We start from the raw sequence: 26,034 nt of genomic DNA on the forward strand, positions 1-26,034 counted from the left end.
AAAACACAGACAAATAACAATACTACCGGCCTCACAAGGCCGCTGTGAGGATTAGTTGAATTAGTACATTAACGCGGTTACAGAACTAGTCAGTCTGTCTGCGGGTGCCTGCCACACAGTCGGCACTTAAGAAATGTTCGCAAGACTCAATTCCCAGAGCTAAGTGTTTTAAGGCCAGATGAGGTATCCTTATCTTTACGTGGCTTCTATGATTCATAATTTTATCAGTACAGAAATTAGCAATTTCTCACCAAAGAAAAAGACATGCTAAAAGGAAACCTTGAACTGGATACAATGACTCAAAAAGGAAGGAAAGGGCAAAAGTTCAAGTGTGGCTTCTTAAAAGAACCCCATTTATTTTTGTTTCCGGAAACATACTGCATACCATTTAAGTATTTTCAGTCATTTTAGAGCACAATGAAAGGTCAAGCTAAATGGAAGTAATATTTGTATAGCCCATGGTGACTGTCCGGGAGTCTGTTTCCCATGGCCTGGTCCTGGGTGCGGACAAATGAGGCACTTCTAGAGCCGCGGAGAAAGGGGCTGTGCCCCCCCCGCCAGTCCTCCCCCCACCCCTGCGCCCACTCCACGCGAGCTCTCGGGCAAGAGAGGGGAACAAAGATGCAGCTGGCAACGCTGGAGTGCTGGAGAAAAGAGCAATTTCACCCAGGGAAGAGAGAGGGCAGTGGGAAATGGGCAGAGGAATACTACCAGGACACATTTTCTTGTTTCTAGTTTCTTGCAGCCACGGGGGCAAAAAAGGAGGCGGAAGCGCAGAGAAGGTGGTGTTGGGAGGACAGAGAGAAACAGAGCGACCGACCAAGACACGGTGATGGCAGGAAAAAAACGCAGGCGGCTGGAATAACTACCAAAAAAGGACCAGTCTGCAGAAGATACCAAAGCAGCGGAGTGTCATGGCAGAGAAGTTCTGGAAAAGTAGGCATGTCAGAGGCCCATAAAGGGGGGCCACATAAGGCCAGGAATGAGTGATTTCTCAGTCCTATTCCAGTACGCAGGAGGGACTGGGAGATGACCACGGTGGGGCTCTTAGCCGTCATCTATAGATTGCAGTTGTGATGCAGGTTGAGGTTCCTTCCTAGAAATCATACCACCTTCTAAAGCAACATGTGAAGTGTGCTTCTCCTGGCACAAGCATGGTCTGGAGGGTTCAAAAGTCAAGTACAGTGTGAAGGAATCCAATTAAGGAACTCAGGGAGTCTCTGACACAAGGGTAACATGTGAAAAAGGAAATCTCACTTGAAACAGGAACATATTCAGCATTAAAACACAAAGTTATGGACTGTCATTCAGCCCAGAAGTTCTGCATGTCACAAATGTAAAAATAATGATTACATGTGTACAGCACTTTAAAGTTTACAAAGAAGTTTTATAAAAGTCTGTCCCACGTGGATGCTTTTCATGCCCCAACATGACATGTTCTTTGTATTATTATGAGTCCCTAAGAATTGGCTTTATGCTACTGCAAACACTTTTTTTAATCTATAAATAGTCCTCATAGAATTTTAGCTGAAGTACTATACATAATAGGCAAACAGTGGGTTCTAGGTACTGAATCTATTCTAAAATATCTACTACTTTCCCAGAATGACTAATTAAATATAATTTACATGACCTGAACGAGGTGTAAATATTGCAATACTCTGCACAGACCATTAAGCGTATTTCATTAAGAGAAGTTTCTATATTTCCAAACCCTCAGATATTCTAAAGGGGTACTATAGGTGAAAGACCCCTCAAGGGTCTTTAAAAACAGCTCTTCATAGCATAAACAGGAAGCCTGCTATAAGGTAATGAAGAATGATGGAATAAAAATGATTGTGGCCTATTTCCACAAAGAAGCATGGAAAAAAGATAACACGCTAATATTACTCCCAGTTTGCTGAGTTAAAAGGAACTGTTTTGTCATTAGGCAAGTGTCTTATTTACTCTTTGCCCTATATACAATAATAACGTGTTGTTGAGAGTCAAGAGTTCACGTTAGTATTTTTTAATTTAGGAAAAAGGGAAAATTATAAACACTAAAGAAATTTTTCTGGTTGACACAGTTGAGCATGCCTGGAGGGTGATGTGTACTTTGTACCCAAATCTATATTAAATGTTCTATCCTTGAGGGACTTCCATGGTGGCGCAGTGGTTAAGACTCCGCCTGCCAATGCAGGGGACATGGGTTTGAGACCTGGTCCAGGAAGATCCCACATGCCACGAAACAACTAAGCCCGTGTGCTACAACTACTGAGCCTGCGCTCTAGAGCCTGCGAGCCACAACTACTGAGCCCACATGCCACGACTATTGAAGCCCGTGTGCCTAGAGCCCGTGTTCCGCAACAAGAGAAGCCACCACAATGAAGAGTAGCCCCGCTTGCTGCAGCTAGAGAAAGCCCGCGCGCAGCAAAGACCCAACACAGCCAAGAAAACAAAAACGTCCTGTCCTTGAGATACAGAGATAACATTTCTGACCCACAGTTAGCAGAGCATTCATTTTGAGGTTCTTTCTCTCAGCTCTGACGATAAATTTGTGCTGATTTACCCTCTTTGGGTCATCTGGTTTCCTACATTACTGACAGCATACATTTGGGAGACAGCTGCCTGGCGTTGTGAGAGAAGTTGCAGCTTGGAGGAAGGAAGTGAAGCAGCGAGCTAACCCTTGGTCTTGGCACTGGGTGCGTGCCAACTGATGTATTAAAAGCAAAATTCTATAAAGTTGAAACTGATACTGTCAGTATGGTAAGAACTCTGCAAACCTATTTACATTAAGAAAAACTGTGATAAGCTAAAACTTTTCACTGGATATGCTAACTTCTGGAGTAAATTAAGCCTCCTGGAAGGTTGTATCAGTTCCTTTAATATTGCTGAGTATTCAGGTTGTTCCAAGTTTGGGTTTCTCCAAGCCCTTATTCTCCATCATACTGGAAGGTCCCAGTCTACTAAATTTGGATACTGATTCCTTGATCAGAAGTAATGTGGCCCAGAGTATATCTGGCCCAATATATAAATCACCAATATACAGATCACAGAAAAACCTACCTGAATATATTCCTTCATTCAACAAATACTAATGGAACATTTCTTATGTATCAAGCAGTAGTCACAGCACTGGAAATACTAGTGAACAGAACTTACAGTCAGCCGGTGGTCTACCATGGGGCTAGCTGACTAGGTCATGCACCATTTTGCTAAATCTTTGAGCAGACCATAGAGAAAGAAGAAGAAAAGAGAACATCAACTCATTAGCAGAGAGCAAGCTTAGAGGACAAAGCCACATCTCTCCTACTTGTTGAGTTCCTCTCCCTAACTCTTTGTCACTCTAGGTGAGCAACTGCATGCCTCTTAACTGGCTGCCAGAGCCCTCTTCAAGCTCTCTTTTCAGAAAGCTTTGCAGAAGTCTTATAAACAATTCTGCTATTCCAGAAAATGTTAATGCGCAAGGTACTCCTTTGAAAAAAAAGGAAAATTCCTGTGAGATTTTTGTCTCAGTAACTAGGAATGCAGTTAGGCCTATGCTCGGCACTTCGTTAGTTCCCAGAGCCAAGAGATCTCAGGGTTAGGAGAACAAAGCTACCAAGATGCTTTAGCTGTTGCCTATGGCTGGCCCAAAATTCAAGAGTTAAAGCCTGAGAATGTTTTACCCCTTTACTTTAATTTCCCGTTTAAGCAACTTGCAAATACCAAAGCTTAGAGGACCTAGAAGGCAAAATCCTTTCCACTGCTTTATCGAAAAATTATGTACGCTGTGATTTATTGCTAATGCTGGTCTTTCAAAGCATTAGTCAGGACACCTGCAAACCTTTGGACAACAGCTGTCAATACAAGTTTAACATTTCATGGGTCAGCACGTATAATCTGACAAATAATAAATCATCCTCATAACCTAACCAGTGTGAGGCACTGGGTTGGTAATCTATTGAGAGTTGGTTTAAAAAGTATAAACCACAGATTACATTATAACTCAGCACTTGGGAAAATGGAGACCGGGTAAAATAATGATTGTTGTTACCACTTCTCTTTCTTCAGTGGTAGAAAGAACTTTTCTTTTTACATAAAGATACTTCACTCTCTGTTAACAACATAAAATTTGGTTCTTACATTATGTGTATGTGCTTTAAAAACAAAGAATTTCTGCACTCTGTATAGCTATATAGTGAATGTTCCAAAGGGGACAATACTCTATTTAGGACTTGCCAGGGCAATATTTGATAGCAATACTTAACTTGTTTGGGAAGATATGCATCGATTTTTCAGGGATATAAACATTTTCATCATTTCCGTTATTAAAATATTATAAGTAACTGCTTGAGCCCTGGTAGAACAAATGCTATGTATCAAATACCCACTGGTGTGAGGAACAGCTGGATACGTCTGTCTAGAAATGGCTGTGATATATTCCAATATACTTTAATAGGTTCACAAGAGAAAAAAATTAAGGTCCTTTAGTGGTATGATGACTTGCTTGTGGTACACAGTCTCTGTGTACCTCTCTTACCTTCTTTCCACATTGGCATAAAATTTTAGGTCAAGTCAGGCTGTCAGTGAAGACTGCATCGGCATTAGGAATCCTAAAATTCATTTAATGCCTTCTTTCTGACCAGAGGTAAAGCACTAGCTAAAGGTAGAAGTGGAGTCAAACCTTAGAGAAGCAGCCTGGGCAGAAGGACCCCTTGGGACCTACAGAGAATTTTCAACATCTAATGAAAGTGATTTCAACTTCAGTGTTCACCTCAAGAAAAATAGGAGAAGCCCAGACTCAGTTAGGTGCATTGACATGTATTGAAGAAAATGCTCATATATACTTCCGTATTTAAGTTTCTTTGATTCCTTTTATTCAAACCCCTTAAAGAGAGTTGAGTCATTAGCAGCTATAGAAACATTAATACCAGTGGTAGGCAGAAGCTCACAGGGATGCCTCATTTCCTGAGATGGCCCAGACATGCAGGGCTAGAGCTCCCAGGAACCTTGTCTATCCTATGTGACCTTTCCCCCTCACCTGAGGCTGACTGGTCAAAAGGCGGTCATCGACCTAAGTTGGATAAATTAGGTTCCCTCTTCTTGGAGCCTCAGACTTTGAACTATGAACCCCAGCACGTAGACGTCATCAGCACTCCATCACACTGACAGCAATGCCTTAGAGAAGAGACCACAAAGCCCTATGTCGAGTCTGCAAGGCCTTCCCTGGTGGTGGCCCTTCATGCACTTTGAAGGTTCTACCATCCCTTCAATGCGATAGATGCCCCAGGATCCTGCCAATAAAACAATTCAAAACTAATTCTGTTTTGGTTTAAGCTAGCCAGTCAGTTTCTGTAGCTTCCAATCAAAAGAGCCCTGTAGGTTAAGGACGTTAGTACTTTAATAAGAAGCTACGTTTTGTTAAAGGTGAAGTAGAAGGGACAGGACCATAATTCCTTCTGTTTGTAGGAAACTCCATTTTACAGATGCTCTCACATGTGATCACTGTCAGGGCCAGGGAAGGGTTGTTATTATCCCCTCAGGAGAGAGAAAAGGCAAGGACAGCTCAGAGAGGGTACTGCCTCTGTGCTGTGGCCTGATTGCTGGCAAGTGGCAGAACTAGGCTTAGAACCAGGTCTCCTGAATGCTGGTCAAGCACCCTTCCCACTACACCTCGGTGTGTGTGTATATACGTAACCATAAAGGAATCTTACAGGGAATATAAGCAAAACAGAAAAACAGAGCTATTCTGAGTATATACATCTTTTCATTTTTTCCTACCCAACTCCAAACCAAGGCCTTGGGGAAAGTCTTAATAAAGTAAAAAATATAAACTATTGCCTTATGATGATATTTGTCAATAAAAACATTAAGACCAAGAAGTGCCTCTTTTTGACGCGGATAGTAAGTTTACCTTCTCCTACACATTTTAACTATTAGCAGGGAGTAGCCTTTGAACTACAGGGCAGTGGTGTCCAAGGTATTTTTATCTTACATGTTTGAACAAAAAAGGGTTTGGCTGTTTGTTTACGATTCATATATATGTATTATTGTACTAACTACATATAATCGTTTGTTACGATTCATATACATGTATTATTGTATATACATTATAAAATATTAAAAAATAGAATAGAATGACAGAATTGATGTACTATTTTGCTAACCATGATGTCTCAAGTCAAATACACCCAGGACGAGATTCATGACTAATTAACCACAGTGGATATAAATCTGTACGTCTTCCAGATAATTTAGAATTTTGGTGGCCAGCTTCTTGCAAGATCGGATTAGATGAACACTGTCATTACCTCATAACAGGGCCGACAGAGTTCATGTTAAACTTTGACATTTTCTTGTTGCTTGCAATATTAAAATTATCTTCAATTTATGGGAATTCTTTGTAGAATCTTTTTAAGACTCTGTGAGGGTTGTTAAAACTAAAACACAGAATTTGTAAATACAGTTGACCAGGCATGATATATTCCGCAAAATAACCAAAGCAGATGAGCCAGAGGGGAAGCCACTGTGAAGAGGAGGCCTCACCTCCCTCCCTCCAGGTGATACTCGACCATTTGACACGTGGACCCAGGAATGATGCCAGTGCCAATATAGTCACCATCTGTTACCATAATGCTTCATGATAATAAAATGAATGTAAGTGAAAATTCTAATCACTGTCTTTCTCAACCAAATGAATCTTCTCAAGAGCTCCCTGTGGGTACATATCCTATTTTGGAGGCCACTTTGCCAGGCAGTGAGGTAGTAGTTTACTTCTAGAGCCACTTATAATCACAGGAATCTCTTGGCCTAAAACTATGCAGGACAAGGATAAACCAACCTGGGTTGGAAAGAGTTTATTTTGCCTTTTTAAAAACTTTTAAAATTATGAACTCTAAGCCACAACCAGAAAAGCACATGAAACATTAATGTTTGATGTATATACTGTGTATTACCCATGCAACTGCCAGCCCCTGTCAAAAACCAGAACATTGTCAGTACTTGCAGGAGCCCCGCAACTCCTCTCTCTCCCCCAGCATGCCTTTCAGAGGGAACCACTATCCTGATTCTTTCAGTAATAAATTCCTGGCCACTTATGTCTGTAACCCTTAGCAACAGAGTTTAGTTTTGTCTGTTTTCATACTTTACATAAATGAAATAAAATTGCTATGTATACTTAGTATCTTCTTTCTTTTAACATTACGTCTTAAGATGTATCCCTCTTCTTGTGTGTAGCACTAATTTATTCTTTTTTCGTTGCTGCATAATATTCCGCTATATAGTTATAGGCATCATAATTCCTTACGATTCCACCACCGTTTATTCATCCATTCTACTATTGATGGATGTTCTGTGTTTCTAATTTGAGATGAATACAAATAATGCTGCTAAGAACAATTTACGCATCTCTGGATGTACGCAAGTGTACATTTCTCTAGACTACACAGACAAGTGCACACCTGTGCATGCATGAGAGTGGAATTGCTGGATGGGACCTTAGTTTCTAAAACAAAACAAAACAAAAACCTAAGAAAGGTAATTCCAGTGAATCACTTAGAAATCAATTTTAATATAAACTAACTCTTATGTAGCCATGAGGAAAGTTCATTAAATTACTAGATTTATCTTTCCCTAGACTTTCACTCCTGCACACTGACTAAATTTGAACCAAGACATTAAATGCATTTAACTCTGTTAAAAAATAGTTTGAAAATTTCCAATAATTTACTGAAGCCAATACCCCCAAATCTCCTTTCCCCACCACATATATATTTTTTACATACTGTAATTGCATTTTTCCTTTTAATGAGGGCCAATATTGTGTCTACTGAGAGAACAAAATGTTCATTCAAATTTTAAAGCAATTTTGCACCAAAAGGTTTCAAGTTAGCACTCATTGATCAAGCATGGAAAGTCAAAAATGTTAATCCTGAGCTAAACTGAGGAGTACAAATATAAACAATAGAGATTAATTCCAACCTCAGAGTCTCCAATGTTTCATGACCATCATGAGTGATCTCCAAATGGGCTACAGAAATGGGACATACTTGGATGACAACATTGTGGCACCAGCAAATCTGCTCCTCCGTCTCCCACTGTCTTATTGACAAAAAACATAATAACTAGCATCTATGATAATGCCAGGCACTGACTGCCTATTAGTTCTTACATGCAATGCCTTTTTTATTCTGCTTTTTTTGTGTGTGTGGTACGTGGGCCTCTCACTGTTGCGGCCTCTCCCGTTGCGGAGCACAGTCTCCGGGCGTGCAGGCTCAGGGGCCATGGCTCACGGGCCCAGCCGCTCCGCAGCATGTGGGATCTTCCCGGACCGGGGCACGAACCCATGTCCCCTGCATCGGCAGGCGGACTCTCAACCACTGCGCCACCAGGGAAGCCCGCAATGCCTTTTTAAGCCTTAAAACAACCCTATGAGCTATGTACTATTATCCTTCCCATTTTATAAAAGGAAACTGAAGCCCAGAGAGGGAAAGTAACTTGACCCAGGTCCCATGGCTGTAAGTAGTTGAGTTGGGAATCAAACCGGTTCCTGGTGCCTCAGTTCACACTCTACTGCCTGGCAACATGTTAGTTTTGTTGTTGTCATTGTTGTTATAATTTTGATTACCAAGAAGAATAGTTCTTTAAGACCAGGGCAAATGTGTGAACCAAAGGGGGAAAAAAATCTATGTACGTTTGTTTTTATTGGAAATTTTTGTGGAAATGATTGTAACCAAGCAACTCTAATTCTGGGAGAACTAATTAAGAAATGAATTAAGGGATTCGATGGATACCCAAATTAGTCGTTAGAGCTTGAAGATCTGGAGTTCTGGTCTAAATCCAGCTTTGGCACTTGCATCCCAAATAAACATGGCCAGATAAGTACCACAGCTCACAATTAAAATGCATTTAGATGGCTTATGCGTCCGCATGGGAGAGGTCGCTTCCTAATTGAATTCGGACACCTCTTCAGTTACTGTGGGTTTCATTTGCCATCTCCCTGTTCTTTTGTGACTGCCGGCAATAGGATTATGCTGAGGGAGAAATCATTTCAATCAGTGATGTCTGCAGAATGAGCGTAAAAAGATAAAAGTAAAGACTTTGAACTATAATTAGAAAATTCCTTAAGTGTGCTCATGTGACATGGGTTTGAGACTACGACCGACTGGCAAGATGAGTTACAGAATGGACGTCCAATGTCACTGTTCGGGGATGAGCAGCCAGTAAAACCGGCGTTCCAGCGTGAGACAGCCGTAATCTTTCGCAGGCCAAAACGTTCCTGCTTTCTACCTCTAATATAATGAGTGACAGACAGCTGGAGGCATCTCATTCTCCTGACAAAAATATGATCAGAATTGTTTTCAGTTGGTACGTCTTTCCATCAAGCTGTTTGTTGCCTTCCATCAGAATAATCAGAGCTTCTGATTATCTGGTACGTTCCAAGAAAACAGGAATTGATTGTGCCCTTGCTTGTCTGATGGGGAGAAGGCTGCCAGAATTTACATAGTAACTCTTCAGTTGCCTAATGGAAAGAAAAACTAAGCTGTGTGTGTGTGTGTGTGTGTGTGTGTGTGTGTGTGTGTGAGAGAGAGAGAGAGAGACAGAGACAGAGAGACAGAGACAGAGACAGAGAGGAAGAATCAACCAGTAGTTTCCACAATAATTCTCTCTGAACAACAATAAAGAAAATGTTTTCGTGGTGATTCAGATTTCAGATATGAGGAAGTAAAGTATTCTATTCCATTCATGGAAAACAACCAACGTTAATGGCTCTTTTCAAAAAGTTACAGTCATCTTACTACTGAAGTTTCAGGGTTATGTAAAAAGAATCAAGTTTAAACATTCATGGAAACATCCAGGTACAATAAGACCTCATTATTTTGGACTAATTCAATTTGGAATTTACAATCATTTGACAGGATCTAGACCAGAGGTGATCTTTTCACAGTGAAAAATGGCTTGTTAAGCAAATTACTTTAAACAAGCAAGACTGCTGGGGGGAAAAAAATAAAAATAAAAATACTTTTGTAAAGTATGAGGAACGAAAAATAACAACATGCTTCCCCTCCAACAAATACTTGTGATGAACCCAGTCAAATACCAATAACTGATAACAATAATAATTACCATTTAACGGAAGGTCAATCTTATATAGTCCACTTTACATACATGAGCTAGAAATATCCCAACAACTCTGCAAGATGGGTATAATCATCCCCATATTAAAGAGAAGGAAACTGAGGCTCAGAGAGGCAGGTGACATGCAGAGACCGTACAGTTACTAGGCAGCAGAAGCAAGATTCAAAGCCAGGCTGTCTGGCTCAAAAGTCTGTGTCCTTCCACTCCCCACTCAACGCTGAGTGAGCACTGACGACCGCAAGCCAGACTTCCAGATTCACTGGACCAAGTTCTTCGACAACAGCAAAAATGGTCATCCCTTCAAGGAGGGAAAGCCATGTAGTCTGGCCCCAGAGCCCACACTCTTAACCATAATTCCTTTCTACAACACAACGATCTCTATAAATAAAGACTTTTCTCCCCTGGTACTTTGAGGTATTTCGCATGCATGAAACTACAGAAATCCATAGAAACATCGATGTAGGTGATGTAGGTGGAGAGGGCACAGGTGGGTGGGGGAGGACCGCTTCCAGTCCTCTGCTCCTTGCCTCCAACCCCCATCCCCTACCCCATCATGAGCGACTTGTCTCTTCGGTCTGTACACCTAGACAGGAGCACTGTGGTGCTAAAATGCTGAAAGGCTGACAGACTGTGACAAGAGCTGTGGGAGTCAGCTGCAGGTGCAGGGGCAGCCAGCCATGTGGGCAGCAGGAGGATATAGAAAAGGGAGGGATCAGCTCTACTTACCTGGGAATCCACGGAGATATTCCTGACAGTGGTCAGAGTCTGCAATGCTCTAGGAGAAAAAGAAATTTGGGAAGTCAGATCTCACATTTCAAAGCCACACCACTCATCTCCCTCACACCCACACCCAAGCACAGGCTCTGGAGTCAGGCAGACAAGGAATTGGGTCTTACCTGTGACTTAAAGCCTCAGTTTACTCAACTGTAAAATGGGGGACAATATCAATAATAGTAGCTTCCTCACAGAGATGTTGGGAAGACTGGATAGTATATAATTTGTGCAATGAATTTGGCACACATAGTGGTGATATTTTAATAACAACAGCTAACATTTATTACTTTCTTACAAGGTGCTTGGCATTGTTCTAGGGCCTCAATGGGTTAACTCTTCGTACTCTGAGGTAGGCACTATTACCACTGGCATTTTGCAGATACAGAAAATGAGGCACCAAAAGGTGAAAGCACCTGTCTCATAAAAATATACAAGGGGCTTCCCTGGTGGCGCAGTGGTTGAGAATCTGCCTGCTAATGCAGGGGACACGGGTTCGAGCCCTGGTCTGGGAGGATCCCACATGCCGCGGAGCAACTAGGCCCGTGAGCCACAACTACTGAGCCTGCGCGTCTGGAGCCTGTGCTCCGCAATAAGAGAGGCCGCGATAGTGAGAGGCCCGCGCACGGCGATGAAGAGCGGCCCCCACTTGCTACAACTAGAGAAAGCCCTCGCACAGAAACGAAGACCCAACACAGCAAAAGTAAATAAATTAATTAATAAACTCCTACCCCCAATATCTAAAAAATATACATATATATATATATATACAAGGCAAGTGATGGAGCTGGGATTCTGTGACCATCTGACCACAGGGCCTAGACTTTAAACCACAGGGATATGCTGCCTAATTTACCACAAATAAATGTTAGTTACTGTTATTATCATTATTGTTTCTGTAATGATCTCCTTTCCAAAACATAGCCTGTAATATCCACACAAGCCCAGGGAACTCACCATTCAGCTAGTAACCACTTAGGCACAGAGACAGGTGCTGGGCTCCTAAGTCAACCAGGCAATCACTCACTAAGTCAACAATCTCTTCAAGCGTTCCCTGAGAACCCCTCTGCATCCGTTGCTCTGTTAAGCACCGCGTGGGGCTTCAAATGCTCTGGTCACTGATCCTGCAAAGTCAGCTCAACCTCCATGAAACAACCGGGGAACGAGGACAGGAGGGAGCACTGGGAAGGACAGGACAGGACCTCAGGATGCTGGATGCTGTGCCTGGCTTGGCGCCATCTCTCTAGGTGACCTTTTCCAAGTCAGCTGACCTCTCCGGTTTTCATCTTTAAGCGAGAGGACTGACCTAGAGGCCCTTAAGCCCTGAGATTCGAATCCACCATTCTATTCTGACTCTCTTGTAATCAGACTCCCTTTCCTCCGAACAGTCCATTTCTGCGAGAATATATTGTAACCCTTCGTTTCTCTAACACACTGACTGAGCACAATGCCAGGCACTGTGAATAGCGCCCAGGATTAAAACACAAGACAAAGCCTACACTTTGTAATGAGCTCTGAGAGCACGATGAAGTCTCACCACGGGAAATCTCGGCAATCGGAAGACCAGGGAAGGGGGCAGCCCTTAGGACACCTGCGCGTGCCCGGTGGGCCCCCATCGGGGCTCTGGGTGTGGCCCCGAAGGACTCTGCACCAATCTTAGGACCCAGGGTCCCGGTGTCCCAGGTGCCCAGCAATCTGGGAAGGGGGTGGCATGCTAACCTTATGGGGCAGATAAGAATGTCTGTGAAAAATAAGGCACAAGCCAGACAACCAGGGAGATGCTTGAGCTGAGGGTTAGGTTTGTTTTCTGAAAGTAATAGTGTTGTGTGCAATAAACCAAAGAGATGAGAACTCAGCCGGCACTTAATTACTTGACTTTCTTCACTTTGATAAAGTATACCAATGGCCATTTTGATAGCGATCTTTTATGTATGTGTGTGTGAGTGTGCACGCGTGCCTGCTTCTTTGCGAAACACTTCGACAAAAGATGCTACCGACTTTATTTAAAGATCAGTTCATCACACTTAAGATATATTTGCTTTCACAGAAACTCCTTGGAGGGAAATAATTCAGTGAGTATAACACTTCCATTAAAAAGAAATTGATTTTAAAATGTGCTTTTCCAACTCTGACAAAAACAGTTCTTTGATTTTCTTTATGTACCACAAAAGGCAAACGTTGTGTGGACAATGTAACAAATAACATGAGTTGTCAAATGAGACATTAAACATTTATTGATTTAATTTTTAATAAAGACTTTTAAACATAACCCAAAATGTTCATCAATCTTTGACATGGGAGGAAGCAGCATTTTGGTAAATTCCATCTCCTACCACAATTGAAGTCGCAGAAGATGTTTATGGTTCTTAGAGAGGGCAATGACGGTATTCTTTACAGGATGGTCAAATATTTGCAGCATATAACATTAGAAGGCACAAAAAGGTAGAACATAAAAATGTATTATTTTGACAGGTATTTAGGTAATGGATACACCCTCTTTGCTATGTCTCTACCGAAGTACCCAGTGCATGGGAGTCTACAGAGAATTTAGTTCCTAAATTGGCTCCACAAATGCTTTAAGCAATGGCAACATTGTTAGAGAACATGAATAAACTTCAAGGATGACAGCTCTGAGGAACAATACCCTCTTGGATATATAAATTATAGCTTTCTTAAGGCTAGAAAGAAAAATAAAATTTTAGTAGTGATCATCCCCGGGGTGAAGAATTTGAGTGATTTTTTTCTTCTTTATAATTTTGTCTGCTTTCCAAACTTCCTATAATGAGCACGTGTAACTTTAACAATTTGAAAACAAAATCTTTTTACACTCTCAAGATTCCTGATGTAAAAGTGAAAAGGCTTTGGAACCAGACAAACTTGGGTTCAAATCCCTGCTTATACCCTTTCTAGCTTGGTGCCCTTAGATAAGTTACTCAGCAGCCGAAGCTGAACATGAAATGGAAATAATAATACGTGCTTAAAGCATCATTTTGACTGTTAGAGGTGAGATATTGTACGTGCTTAGCACAGAGTAGGAGCCCAATAAATGACAGTCACTCTTCCATTGATAGTACACAGGCAAGAGAAGTTAGGCTCTTCTAATAACAGTAAATAAATTTGTTGGTGTTTATAAATTGATGCTTCAGGCCGTTTGTTTATGGAAACACTGAGTTTTTACTACATAATTTTCAGAAATTTTCTAACAATTAAAAGTTCAGAAAAAGAGTAAGTAAGAGGCTTCCACCTCACTCTCCCTTTCATCACATTGATTAGATTCCTACAGTCTGAGACTTGGGCTTACTGGTATTTGCCACTTTGCGGCTGTGTTCAGAAATCCTCTGGTTGGGATGGGAGTTGGGAGAATGGGTTACAGTGAACACTTTAGAGAAAAGAGAAAGAAACCACAGCTACCACAATCAAGATCTTTTCCATATTGTCATTCCTTATGATGAAAGTGAGCAAAATAAACTATGGGATTGCTTAAATGAAGGGCGAGGGACTAGATCAGAGATTCTCTGGCTTTTCTTTTTTTTTAATGGTAGTTATGTTGATATTTTCATCCTATTCATATGAAAGTAGTTCAGTCAAGTAGGTTTAGGATAAAATACATGTACCTAACAGAATACGGCTGGTGGGGGTATGTTGCCCTTGGTTATATGTTGCTGTACCTGACTACAGCAAGAAATATTGATTTAACTGGCTTTAGTATCAAGTCAAGTATTTGTTGACACATGGAAATGAAAAATATCAAGGAAAAGCTTGATATATAGGTCAAATCCCATTTCAACTCACTCCAAGGGACGGTCCAAAGTCTTCTGCTGCCCTAAAATTGTGTTCTAAATGATGCTTGTCCCAATCATAGATAACAGGACTTCTCACTACAATGGGATTTGCTACATAAATGAATACTGGTATGGATTTTTAGGCAGTACAACTTATTGTAGAAAGTACAGCTCAAAAAAAAAAAAATCATGACATACTTAACCTCTCCCTCTCTCTCAACCCTGGAGGCATGTTTTGCTTTCTACCTGAGGTGTGAACTGTTCTCTCCTTTTCAACGTTTGGTTGCTTTTTGTTCCTCTCACTTTGCCTAGTACAGAGCAGACGCTCAAAACATAGCTGATGAAGAAATGAGCTGAATGAAATGCGGTACCAAAGCAAATAAGGGAAATTCAGAATAGTTTCCTGCATAGGAGAAACAAAATTTAGAAATTGATTCAAGATGAGTATAGCAAGCAGGGTTAGCATTCCCAGCTAGCGGGCTCAAGGAGTCCGGGGCTCCGTGGGCCCTCTGTTGGCTCCCTACTGCTAAGTGTTCATGGGGGTCTGTATAAAACATCCAGCACTTGGTTGACCCACACCCCTCCGATCTCCGAGGAATGCCACGGAGACATTTCAGTCATTAAGTACCTGAAGCACCTTCATAAGGGTCCTACAGTGAGCCCAGGCTGGGGTGGCCAATGAACAAATCCTGTCCTTTTAAAGGACAGAGAGAAAGGGCCACCACGACCACCTGGGAGGCAAGGAAGGGAAGGCAGGTTAGCCGGCAGCAGCCCCAGGGGAAAGGGAATGAGCGCAGCCCCTGGAGTAGGATTGACTCTGGCAGCCTGACTCAAAGGCAGTTTCTGAGCCCTTGCCTACGTTACCAGGGGCTGGGAGAAAACCACAGGAGACTTCAGGAAAGTATGCGTGATGTCCAGTGTCAAAATTCCTAACTTCTTCTCTTTCATTCTCCCCTCTGGCAAAATGATTGCTTTAATAATCAAAGAGTTTCCTATCATTGTTTATAATGCAACCCTGTTGGAATATGCTTTTCTATCTGATAGTCTTTTATTGTGAGCCTTTTTTTAGTTGAAAGCTAAAATAATGCATCAAATACACAAGTTTTGCTTCTATCTTGGAACAACATAATAGACCTAAATGGCTATTTTTATAAAGGTTTGTTCTGTGTTCAAAGGAACCACCTACTGATGCCAAGGGCTTCCTTCCCTCATCGAGGGATGTGCCACGGGAGTGAGTAGTTAAGCTCTGAGAGATGCCAAGCTCGCTGGGCACTGGGGGCTTCCTGGGCAGAGAAAGGGCCTGTCCCTTTATCATTGGATAGAGTATAAGCAAAGAGTTAGGAGGGTCTGGAGAGGTTAGCCCCAGGAGTGGTGTATTTTTACATATATTTTACAAATATTACAAATATATATTTTACAAATATTCCCATTATTCATTTGAAAATATTTTAAATGGTAAATCGGCTTCTCCTTGGGAGGCACGACCTGTGGCCATTAATTAATAACTTGGGAGCTAACCATGAAAGCACTTTTGAGTTCACCCACTGGTTTGCTCAATGCATTTAATCCTCCCTATGACCTTTGTGCAGGAGTCATTATCTCTGCGTGAGAGCAGAGGGAGCTGAGGCTCAGAGACAGTAAAGCACTTTGCCTAGTGTTAGACAGCTACGGAGCGCGCGCTGCACGGAGTCACATCTCGGATCCCATCCACAGATTCACACCCACCGTCTTGTGCACAGTTCTACCTACTCACTAGCTGTGCAGCAAGCCCAAGCTGAACTCGCTGGGCCCTTCCCACCTGCAAACCACGATGGGGCACAGACTCTCCACAGGCCAAGCTGGTGGGCATGCTGTGTCGATACAAACCTTCTTAGTCATTGGGCTACGACGGACACTGTTCCTCCCTTGTAAGAACTAAAATGACCGAAGGAACGCTGGGACACTTCTAAGGCAAATGTGTAAGCTCAAGGGCTATGAAAATTCAAGAACTCAAAAACCAAAGATAACTTTCTTGACGAGACAAGAGTTGGGTATGAGCTCTGCAACAAAGTAGCTCTTGGATATGAAATATTACTACTAGGGGGTTTTTTCTTTCATTTTTACTAAGAACTGAAACCTACAAAATGACAAACCAGGATTACCCTATTAAAAGACAACTTCAATTGCTCCTTTGTTCTAAGAAACTGTGTGTTGGGTACTGACTGGCAATACCTTATACCTTGATTTTCATATTAATTATGCGTTTTTCCTTCAAAAATTGACTGCCACACTACACGCTGTGAGTCAGATTTGAGAGCTGCCAAGATAAATGTTCCGAATGGCTGACTTTTTAAAGACAACCTGTCAGTTCACCAAATAATTCTTTGGGGGTTTGTCCCAGTAAATGTTATGTCTCCCCTATACCTATACTTATACCTACAGCAATTGTTACAGCTCTTTCCTGATGTAGCATCTTACAACTAAGGCTAAAGATTTTTCCTTTCAACCCCTAATATACAAGTAATGAAACTTATAACCCCTTTTGACAGCATCAATTTACTTTGGCTGTTACTGTTTAATTCCTATACTGATTTGTGTGAAATACTCTGATTCCTAGCGAGATAAGTAATTCTGGCCTAGTCCATCCAACTAAAACAAAGATGACTTTTGTGCTTTTGACTAAATAAATGTTTTCTTCCCTGAGGTTTGCTTTCATCAAATCATCATACCAATGTTTGATTTCCTTTAGTTAGCACCTTATTTTAATGAGGCTTGATTCCAAAACATATAAGAACATACGCACACAAGAGGTACTATATTGAGTAAGCCCAGAGTTCCAGCCAAGTGTCCTATCTTTTATGTGGCACCAAGTGACATTTTGTGAAAAGCACAATGGTAACTATTCATGCCGCCAGCCTTAAAAAGATAGGCATGAACTGCCTGCCAGAATGGAACGCTTAAGCTTTGAAATCAGACAGCTGGCTTCAAATACCATCTCTACCACCACTATCTCTGTGACCTTGGGCAAACTACTTGTCTCCCCTCAGAGCTTTTTCATCCAAAAATAGTGGTAACAGATGTACCTCAACGGGGTCGTGGAAGAGTTCAATGAGAATTTTGAGATTAAAAAACCAAGCATATAACCTGGCATATTAAGGAGATACTAAAGAATTGATCATTTTTTTCTGCCTCTCTGTAAAATGCCATTAGTCATTCATTTTGTTGTCTATGCACACAAAAAATGTAAAGGATGTTAACTGTGCTGCTCTTTATGACAGCAAAGAACTGGAAATGGTCTAAGCATAGGGAAATGATTACATTAAGGTACATTCACATATTGAAATGTATGCAGTCATTCCAAATATTTCTCAAATAACATTTTTTGACAAGAGAAATTACTACCCTAGAATTTAAGTGAGGAAAACAGAGAAGAAAACCTGTATAATAACAATAATAGCTCACATTTACTGAGCATTTACTATGAGGCATGCACCATGCTATGTACTTTACATTCATTATTTTATTAATTCTTACAATAAACCTACTAGATACATGCTATTATTATCCCTATTTTATAGAAGTAGAAATTGAAGTTTTGATAGTTTAAGCAATTTACAGTCACTACATGAGTAGCATAGCCAGGACTGAAATCTCCAAGTGTCTGATTCTAAAGCACTTTTAACTACTATGTCACACTGATTGCTCAGTACAAACTGCCTAGGTCCACCATGAAGCTAGTTTAAACACACACACACACGTATGCACATACTCACAACTACACATACATCCATGTCTGGAAGGAAAACACACCAGATACTAACAATGACAATCTCTGGGTGGTGAAATTTTAGCTGACTTTTAATTCTCTTTTATCCATTTCAGTACTTTTTCCAAATTCAACGAGTATGCAATTATTTTTACAGTCAGCAAAAACGTTTTTCAAAAAAAACTTGTGAGAGTATTTTGGAAAATCTAAAGCACTACCAAAGAGTAGTATTTTTAAGAAGCAAGAGTTTATTCCTTGACTTATTACAGATTTAAGTTCCTCATGCTACTATTCTTTCAAATTATTTTTTCTTTCCATCCAGTCCAAGGTAAAAAGTGTGTAAAAGACTATTTTGTACACAAGTAAAACAAAACATAGTACACAAACACCATATGTATAAGTGACAGACATTTGATATTAATATAAAAGTCAAAGACTTTGTGTGAGAAGGAAAAAAACCCCTCTTTGAATAATACAGGATTTTCCATTTAGAGAAAACACATCCATTAGTGACATGATGCCATCAGTGCATCCTCTGTCATGGTCACAGTTAGTGAAACTGTCATGGATCCATTTACATAGACTCCAGCATGCTATTTGGACATGATTCAGCCTGATTACTGTCTGTCCCAGGAGATGTGAGTATAATGATGTGCTGGAGTGACACCTAAGGAGTGATTTCCTGTCCCACCACCAATTAGTTTCCAAAGCAATGATTCCATAAAGAGAACTGAATGATATACAAAAAAGCAATTCCTTTGAACCAAACAATTTCACGTGAATTGAAATTATAGGTGAAGTATGAATTTACTTTACAAAATTATTTTTTAATAAATTAAAAATATTTACATATGTTTTTTAGTAAACTTTTCTAAGGAAAAATGAATGCGATCTAAAAGTTACTCCAATTCATCTCGTTTCATTTTGTAATATAGTTCTATGATTGGCAATAAGTGGATCAATAACGATAGTGCCACTGAGGCATCTGACTAAGTCTTTCCTAACTGTATCCTCTTAGAGAGCTTGGGGGCAAGAAAGTAAACACGAGTGCAAGATGATCAAACTAGTTCAAACAAAGAAACAAAAAACAGCTAACACAATTCATGTATGGATGTCAAGAAGTTTCTTGCAGAAAGATACAGGGCTCTCTCTGTCTTGGTCCACATTTTATCAATGACAGAGGAAGTACCTTTCTCAAAAAGTGTAATTGACAAATAAGTGAAAAATGTACCACTGAGAGATTGAACTTTTAGAAATTAGTATTCAAAAATGTCTTGATGGAGAGGAAAAATGATCTGCCGAAATGGGACAAAATGTAACAAGAATAAAGGTAAAGTCCTCTACGTGTGTTCCCAAGGTTAACTGCACAGATACAGAATACGGGAGAGCTGGCTTTGTAGGGGCTATCTAGAAAGAGACTGGGAAGTTTTACTTGACTTTGAATATAAACTAACAACGTGCTGCCCCTCATTTAAAATGGAGGCCAACACAGGATCTGACCAGATCAGCAAAAGAAGGTGCCTTGGACGGGGAGTTAGCGGCAGCCGTGTGTCCTCCGCCACTCAGAGAACTCAGGAGCAGGGTGTTGAGTTCAAGATGCCTCGCTTTTAAAATGGCACAGGCAGAGTGGTGGGCGACCAGAGTGTTAACAGGATGGCGAATCTCAGCCAAAACACTGGAACCACGTAAGCCTGAAAAGAGAAGACTTCGAACAGGAGATACAATAGCGATGGTCAAATATTTGAAGACCTACCACACTCAGGTGCACGACTATTCTGTGGCACTCCAAAGGGCGATAGGAGATGAACAGGGAAGCTACAGGGAGGCAGACTTCAGTAACTGATGTGCTAATGATGTGATAATGTGTGATAATGAGTATTGGTATATGATATGATATGATATGATAATGAGTATAATGTGTGATAATGAGTATTGGTCTAACCACAAATGAGACAAGGTCCAAATCTAAAGGGGCTCAGGATCTAGGAGCACTGCAGGCTACCGTGGGCAGCAGTCCTCAGTGTCACAAAACTGTGACCACCTCATTCTTGGCAGGGTTCGAACGGCAGCTGGCTGACTGGGATACTGTGGAAGGGATTCCTTCTTCTGGGGGGACCGTTAGGCCACAGCATCCACTATCTCTTTCCAGTGCCCACCTTCTATGCTTCTAATTTCACAACAGTAAAATTCACGAAGATACTCAGTGCATTTATGTAAGCAATAGCTAAATATGCCTCGCCTTAATAAATGAGAAATAACTATAAACTTAAAGACAATCCAGGAGATTCAGAAGGTGAAATCCTACCAAAGTTTGGAAATGATAAATTAATGTTGTCATGACAACCTTAGATGATATCACCCATTGCAACTGCAACAGTTCTTGCTCTGGGGCTACCAGAACAATAAATGAGTTTATATATCCAGTGCCACAAACCAGCACTAAATACTATTTTTAATGCTTTTATTTTTAATTTTAGAGGTAGTAGGTTTATACTCTCTCCTTGAGTATTCTCAGGTTGAATATGACACTATACTGAGGCTGTGGTATTGCAGTGGGGCGATCAAGATTACATCAAGAGCCCAGGAAGTCACTGGCAGCCCCCTGCATGTACTGAATCCAGCCCACCATTCAGACTTCACAGGAGAAATGAATGAGAAAGGATAAAGACCTTCTAGATCAGGACATTAGCAGTCACAGTAGCCAGCATAACATCTTCCACTTTCCCCTTTAAAAATTATAGGGCTGCCCACGTTCCTGTAATAAAAACAGGTCGATCATAAGTGGCGGTATGTCAGATCAGACTATCTTACTGCCGCTTATGGGTTTTCTCGGTTATATATTAGCAAACACTACAATATAGGAAAGTGAGCCCTCACTGAGAACAACACTGCCTCCAATCAAAACCATTCTCTCCTGAGTATACTAAAGCTTTTTCCCCCTTCTTGTAAGCAACAAAGGCTACAATAAAAGAACTTCCCAAACACCCACAGTTAAGGAAAGAATGGCTCCTACAAAGTAAGTGTGAAATCTGTCCCTGGTATCTAATTTGTATATGAATCTTCCTTTTCAGGGTATTTTAGTGGCTTCCTTTATCTATAATTTATCAGCAAAGAATAGAAATAAAAATTTATTTTGATGGCAGTGCACCTGACTATTCAGAGACTCGAAAACTTGCTTTGTCTATTCTTATATTACCCTGGCAGAGGATGTAAACATGCCTTTTTTTTTCCATGGCTTCATGTTGCATTCATAATCCCAGACGAATATTTTCACAAATGCAAACCATTAGGCAGGACAGGCCTTAAGCAGAATGTGAAGGCAACCTGCTTCTTGTCCTTTTTCACCCAGGGATGGCTGAATTCTGACCCTCCTGGCCCAGGTTTCTTACCTCCTTCTTATCAGTCTCAGGGAAGAAATCATTCAGTCTAGGGAGCACATGTCTGACCAGTTTAAGTTACCACTTTCATAGCGTTGCATTTTAGGCCCTGGTGCTGGGCATCTTATACCTTGTTTTATTTAGTCGTAAAAAATCGTAACAAAGCAAGTAGGTATTATTAATTTCACTCCATAAATGAGAAAACTGAGGTTCAGGAAGATTAAGTAACTGGCTCAAGTTCATTACAGCCAGCCAATTACATGCGCCAAAACCAGGCTTCTCAACCATCAAATCAAATCTGTTTTCCTTCTCTTCTAAACCATACTGGTCTTAGGAAAGAGAATAGAGTTTTTATCACGCAGGCTTTTGCATATTAGAGAGCAGGAAAGAGAAGGTGTTGATATTTGAAAAGCCCTTTTGAGCAGAATGAATTCTGAAATCACACCATAAAGGCAGGCACTTTTCTTGCCCACACTTAAGACCAGCCTTCTCACAGGGAACAAAGAAGTGGATGTACCATAATTTAGGAAAATCAGCCCTATACTTGCCTTCCCCTTCCCCTCCCAAGTTGCACATGTGGTACAAATGGGACCCAGAAACCAGTGGGGCAGCCAAACAGTGTTTGGTGTCAGGGGTCTGGAATCAGGGAAGAGCCAGTATCAGGCAAGCTCTTCAATTCCACAAATACCTATTAAACTAGCTGAGGTAAATATTTCCCGTATCACCACGAATTACCTTAAAAGGTGGTGTAAGAAAAAAGCCACTGATCAACTCTGCAGATTGATCAAGCTATGTAACTTCCTAGAGTCCCCTCCTTAAAAGGATACATAATCTCTACCTTGCAAGATAGCTGTTAGGTTTAAATGAGATGATCACTGAGTGGTGGCCATCAGGATGATGACGATGATCGTATTCACTTTGTTCTGAATTTCTAGGAATTGCGTGCTGCTGTTAATGAATTAGTGCTTGGCAACAATTAGCATCTTGATCCCCCAAGGAGAATTAAAGACTCAATCCTAGCGTTAGGAAGGGCCCCTAAAATTCCTAACGGCCATCTGACGTTTGCATCCTTTCTTCATCCAGTACATATTCAGTCGCTGCCCTCAAACTGCCTGGGCTGACACCTGCTCTACAATGTACTCACTACTCAACCTTCCTAGGCTTCAGTATTGCCCGTCAGTAAAATGGCGGGGGGGGGGGGCAGTAGCACTGCTTTGAGGAAGAACAGAGATGATGCATGTATTGAGACATTGCCTGGTATATGGTATAGCTCATGCTTAAATACATTTAATCATGGGGTCTTACCACCTCATGAACTAGCACAGTCCATAACAGGACCACCATCTTCCTTGTACTGACCCCAAATCTGTCTCCCTGAAACTCACACCCATCGGTCCTAGTTTTACAGTCCATGGAGTAGTTATACAGAATCAGAATCTGGGAACTATAACAGTATGTTTACTCATTTCCTGAGCTCTGCTAGGATCACTGGGCAGGGTCCCACAGATGGCTGGCTACTTGGGACCACAATCAGTGCTGACCTCTTCCTATTTACATTACTATGAAAGTGTCCATCTTCAGTGGTGTTTCCATACCGCAGGAGACCTCTTCAAGCATTCTAAGCCAGTTGGATGCTACCCAGAAACGCACCAGTTATACGGCTTACAAGACTTATTTTGCGCTTTATGTCATGGTCAGTTCAGCACTTGGCACCAAAGTACCTATTTCAGGTCTCTGTATCTCCTTTAAGTTTCATTACGGAACACTGCAGACCACCAGTACCCAGGAGAGTCCTAGTGGCATTTCAGCTTTTGAAGCAGTGGTAGTATATTAGAGGACCGATGTTAGAGTCAAAACACCCTGGAATGCCTGGCCTGTGTTCCTCCCAACCCTGCTGCCCTTCCCTCATCTCTATATTCCCAATAATAGCTATTGAAATCTGACCCAAAGCCTTTCAATAATCAGCTCAAATAACTGTCACTCTAGGAAGGTCCCCACCGCCCTCCAATCTGAAGGAAATTTTCCCTTCTGAGCTCTCTTAGACCTTTGTTTCTGAGATACATGTGTTATTTCTCCTGCTGGACTATAAACTCCTTCCTGGCAGAAACAGTGCCTTGTACAAAGTGAGTCTTATTAAAAGTTGAAAGAACTGCATTTTGTCCTGAATACTATATGATGGGCGTGGCAATTTTTCCCTACCTCACTTTTCATCCCTAGATGGATCCCCAGATGATTTATTTTTTTAATGCACAAGAAGCTTTTAAATGAAAAAGTTGGGTGGCTCTGCAATACAGTCTTGGATTTTGGAGCCGATTAGCTGAATGTTTATAAAACTGATAACTCTAATTGTTTTATGTATAAAATACTGGCATAAGGCCTCAATCCTTTCATTTTTGCTAACTAATGGGACTCATCACTCCACCTTAAAATAATGACAGCCTCCTTAATTCTAACTCACATTGCCAGCCTCCATCAGTACCTCAACTCTGGAAAATGCCAAGCCCTCAGAATCCTCACAGCTGATGAATGGAGAGGCTCATTAGAACCACTGAAGAAAAATGGGGAAAAAACTCCTTGACAGATGCCTCCTTCAAACGCTTGTCCCTTTTATCCAATGTCAACGTTAATTTCTGTTAACAAATATTTATTGAGGTCATGACTAGGTGTCAAGCTGCAAGCTAGGCTCTGAGGACATGATGATGAGCAGTACACAGGCAATATCAAAGCCCATCTTTAAAAAAAAAAAATTCACCTTTCTAGTTTATTGATTCTATAGGTCTACTTATCAAGGGCTTGCTATGCCCAAAGCTTGTAGATGGTTCAAAGATAGCATACAAGGTACATCAGTGCCCTCCAGGGACTTGCAATCTCACTGGGAAAGCAAGAATTGTGAACACAATAGTATAAGAGAGTATCTACTGGTCTAAAGAATGATGTGGACAAAAGGGCAGAAGAGGAAGAATCCAATGAGAGTAACATGATTAGGGCGAGCAGACTTAACTTGGAGATTGTGCTTAGGTCAGAGGAAAAAGGAAAAGACATTCTAAAAGGGAGAGCATGAACAAAAGGGTACAAAGTCATCTTAGAAGGACAGTGAGATACAATTAGTAGGAATAGAAGGTTCATGTTAGAAAAGTAGAAAATAAGGTTGGTAAGTAAAATTTGGGCAAGAGTGAGGTATATCCAAACCAGGTTGAGGGGCTTCCCCGGTGGCGCAGTGGTTAAGAATCCGCCTGCCAATGCAGGGGACACGGGTTTGAGCCCTGGCCCAGGAAGATCCCACATGCCGCAGAGCAACTAAGTCCGTGCACCACAACTACTGAGCCTGCGCTCTAGAGGCCGCGAGCCACAACTACTGAGCTCACGTGCCACAACTACTGAAGCCTGCACGCCTAGAGCCCATGCTCTGCAACAAGAAGAGCCACGACAATGAGAAGCCTGCACGCCGCAGTGAAGAGTAGCCCCCGCTCACTGCAACTAGAGAAAGCCCACACGCAGCAAAGAAGACCCAACACAACCAAAAATAAATAAATTAATTTAAAAAAATAATAAAACCAGGTTGAGACCTTGGACCAAAGGTGGGGGGAGGGGAGGGGGAGGGGAGGGGAGGGGGAGGGGAGGGGGAGGGGGAGGGGAGGGGGAGGGGAGGGGAGGGGGAGGGGAGGGGGAGGGGAGGGGAGGGGGAGGGGAGGGGGAGGGGCATAAAAAGAATTTGAACTAGTGGAAAGAGCACTAGCTTTGGAATCAGACAAATCTGACTTCAACTCAGACTTCCTGTGAGACAATCCTTGGATAAGAATTCTAAGGAGAAGAGGCTTTAGGAAGGTTGATATGATGAAGTGCGAAGCATGGGGAGAACTCAATTACAGAGAGACGGTATGTAGCAGATTACAATCATCCTAGAATGGGGATGGCCGAGGGCCTGGGCTATCGGGGTGTGGGGAGTGAGGAATGCCAAGGAAATGTGGGAGCTGGCTCGGAAAAACTCTTACAAAGGAAGAGATAACAGGACTTGGGGCCCGATTTTACTACTGGAATGAACGAGAGAGAGAAGAGTCAGGGGTGGTTCCTAGGTCTCCAGTCTGGGTGATGAAGAGAACGCTAACAGTATGAAGAAAAGAAAAGTCTTTACAGTGTGAAAGGAAGAGGTTTAGCAGAGGATATAAAAAGTTGATAGGCATGCAGCCGTTGGCCTAACAACAGGACATCAACCATGAAAACTATTAAACAGGTGCATAAATGAGAATAGAGTTTGTGTCAG

At 41.5% G+C, this 26,034-nt stretch overlaps 1 protein-coding gene across 6 annotated transcripts in view; it reads right to left on the bottom strand.

Annotated features, from left to right (window-relative positions):
• The window catches only part of SPATS2L (spermatogenesis associated serine rich 2 like), a 163,631-nt gene that overhangs the window by 133,834 nt on the left and 3,763 nt on the right, over positions 1-26,034 (bottom strand). For all 6 annotated transcript variants that reach the window (XM_060302088.2, XM_030855301.3, XM_030855293.3 and 3 more), the window contains exon 2: positions 10,825-10,873. The gene's annotated coding sequence lies outside the window, so the exon portion shown is untranslated. The remainder of the gene's footprint in view (positions 1-10,824; positions 10,874-26,034) is intronic.

This window comes from Globicephala melas, chromosome 7, assembly GCF_963455315.2.
Source record: "Globicephala melas chromosome 7, mGloMel1.2, whole genome shotgun sequence".
Taxonomy (NCBI): Eukaryota; Metazoa; Chordata; class Mammalia; order Artiodactyla; family Delphinidae; genus Globicephala; species Globicephala melas.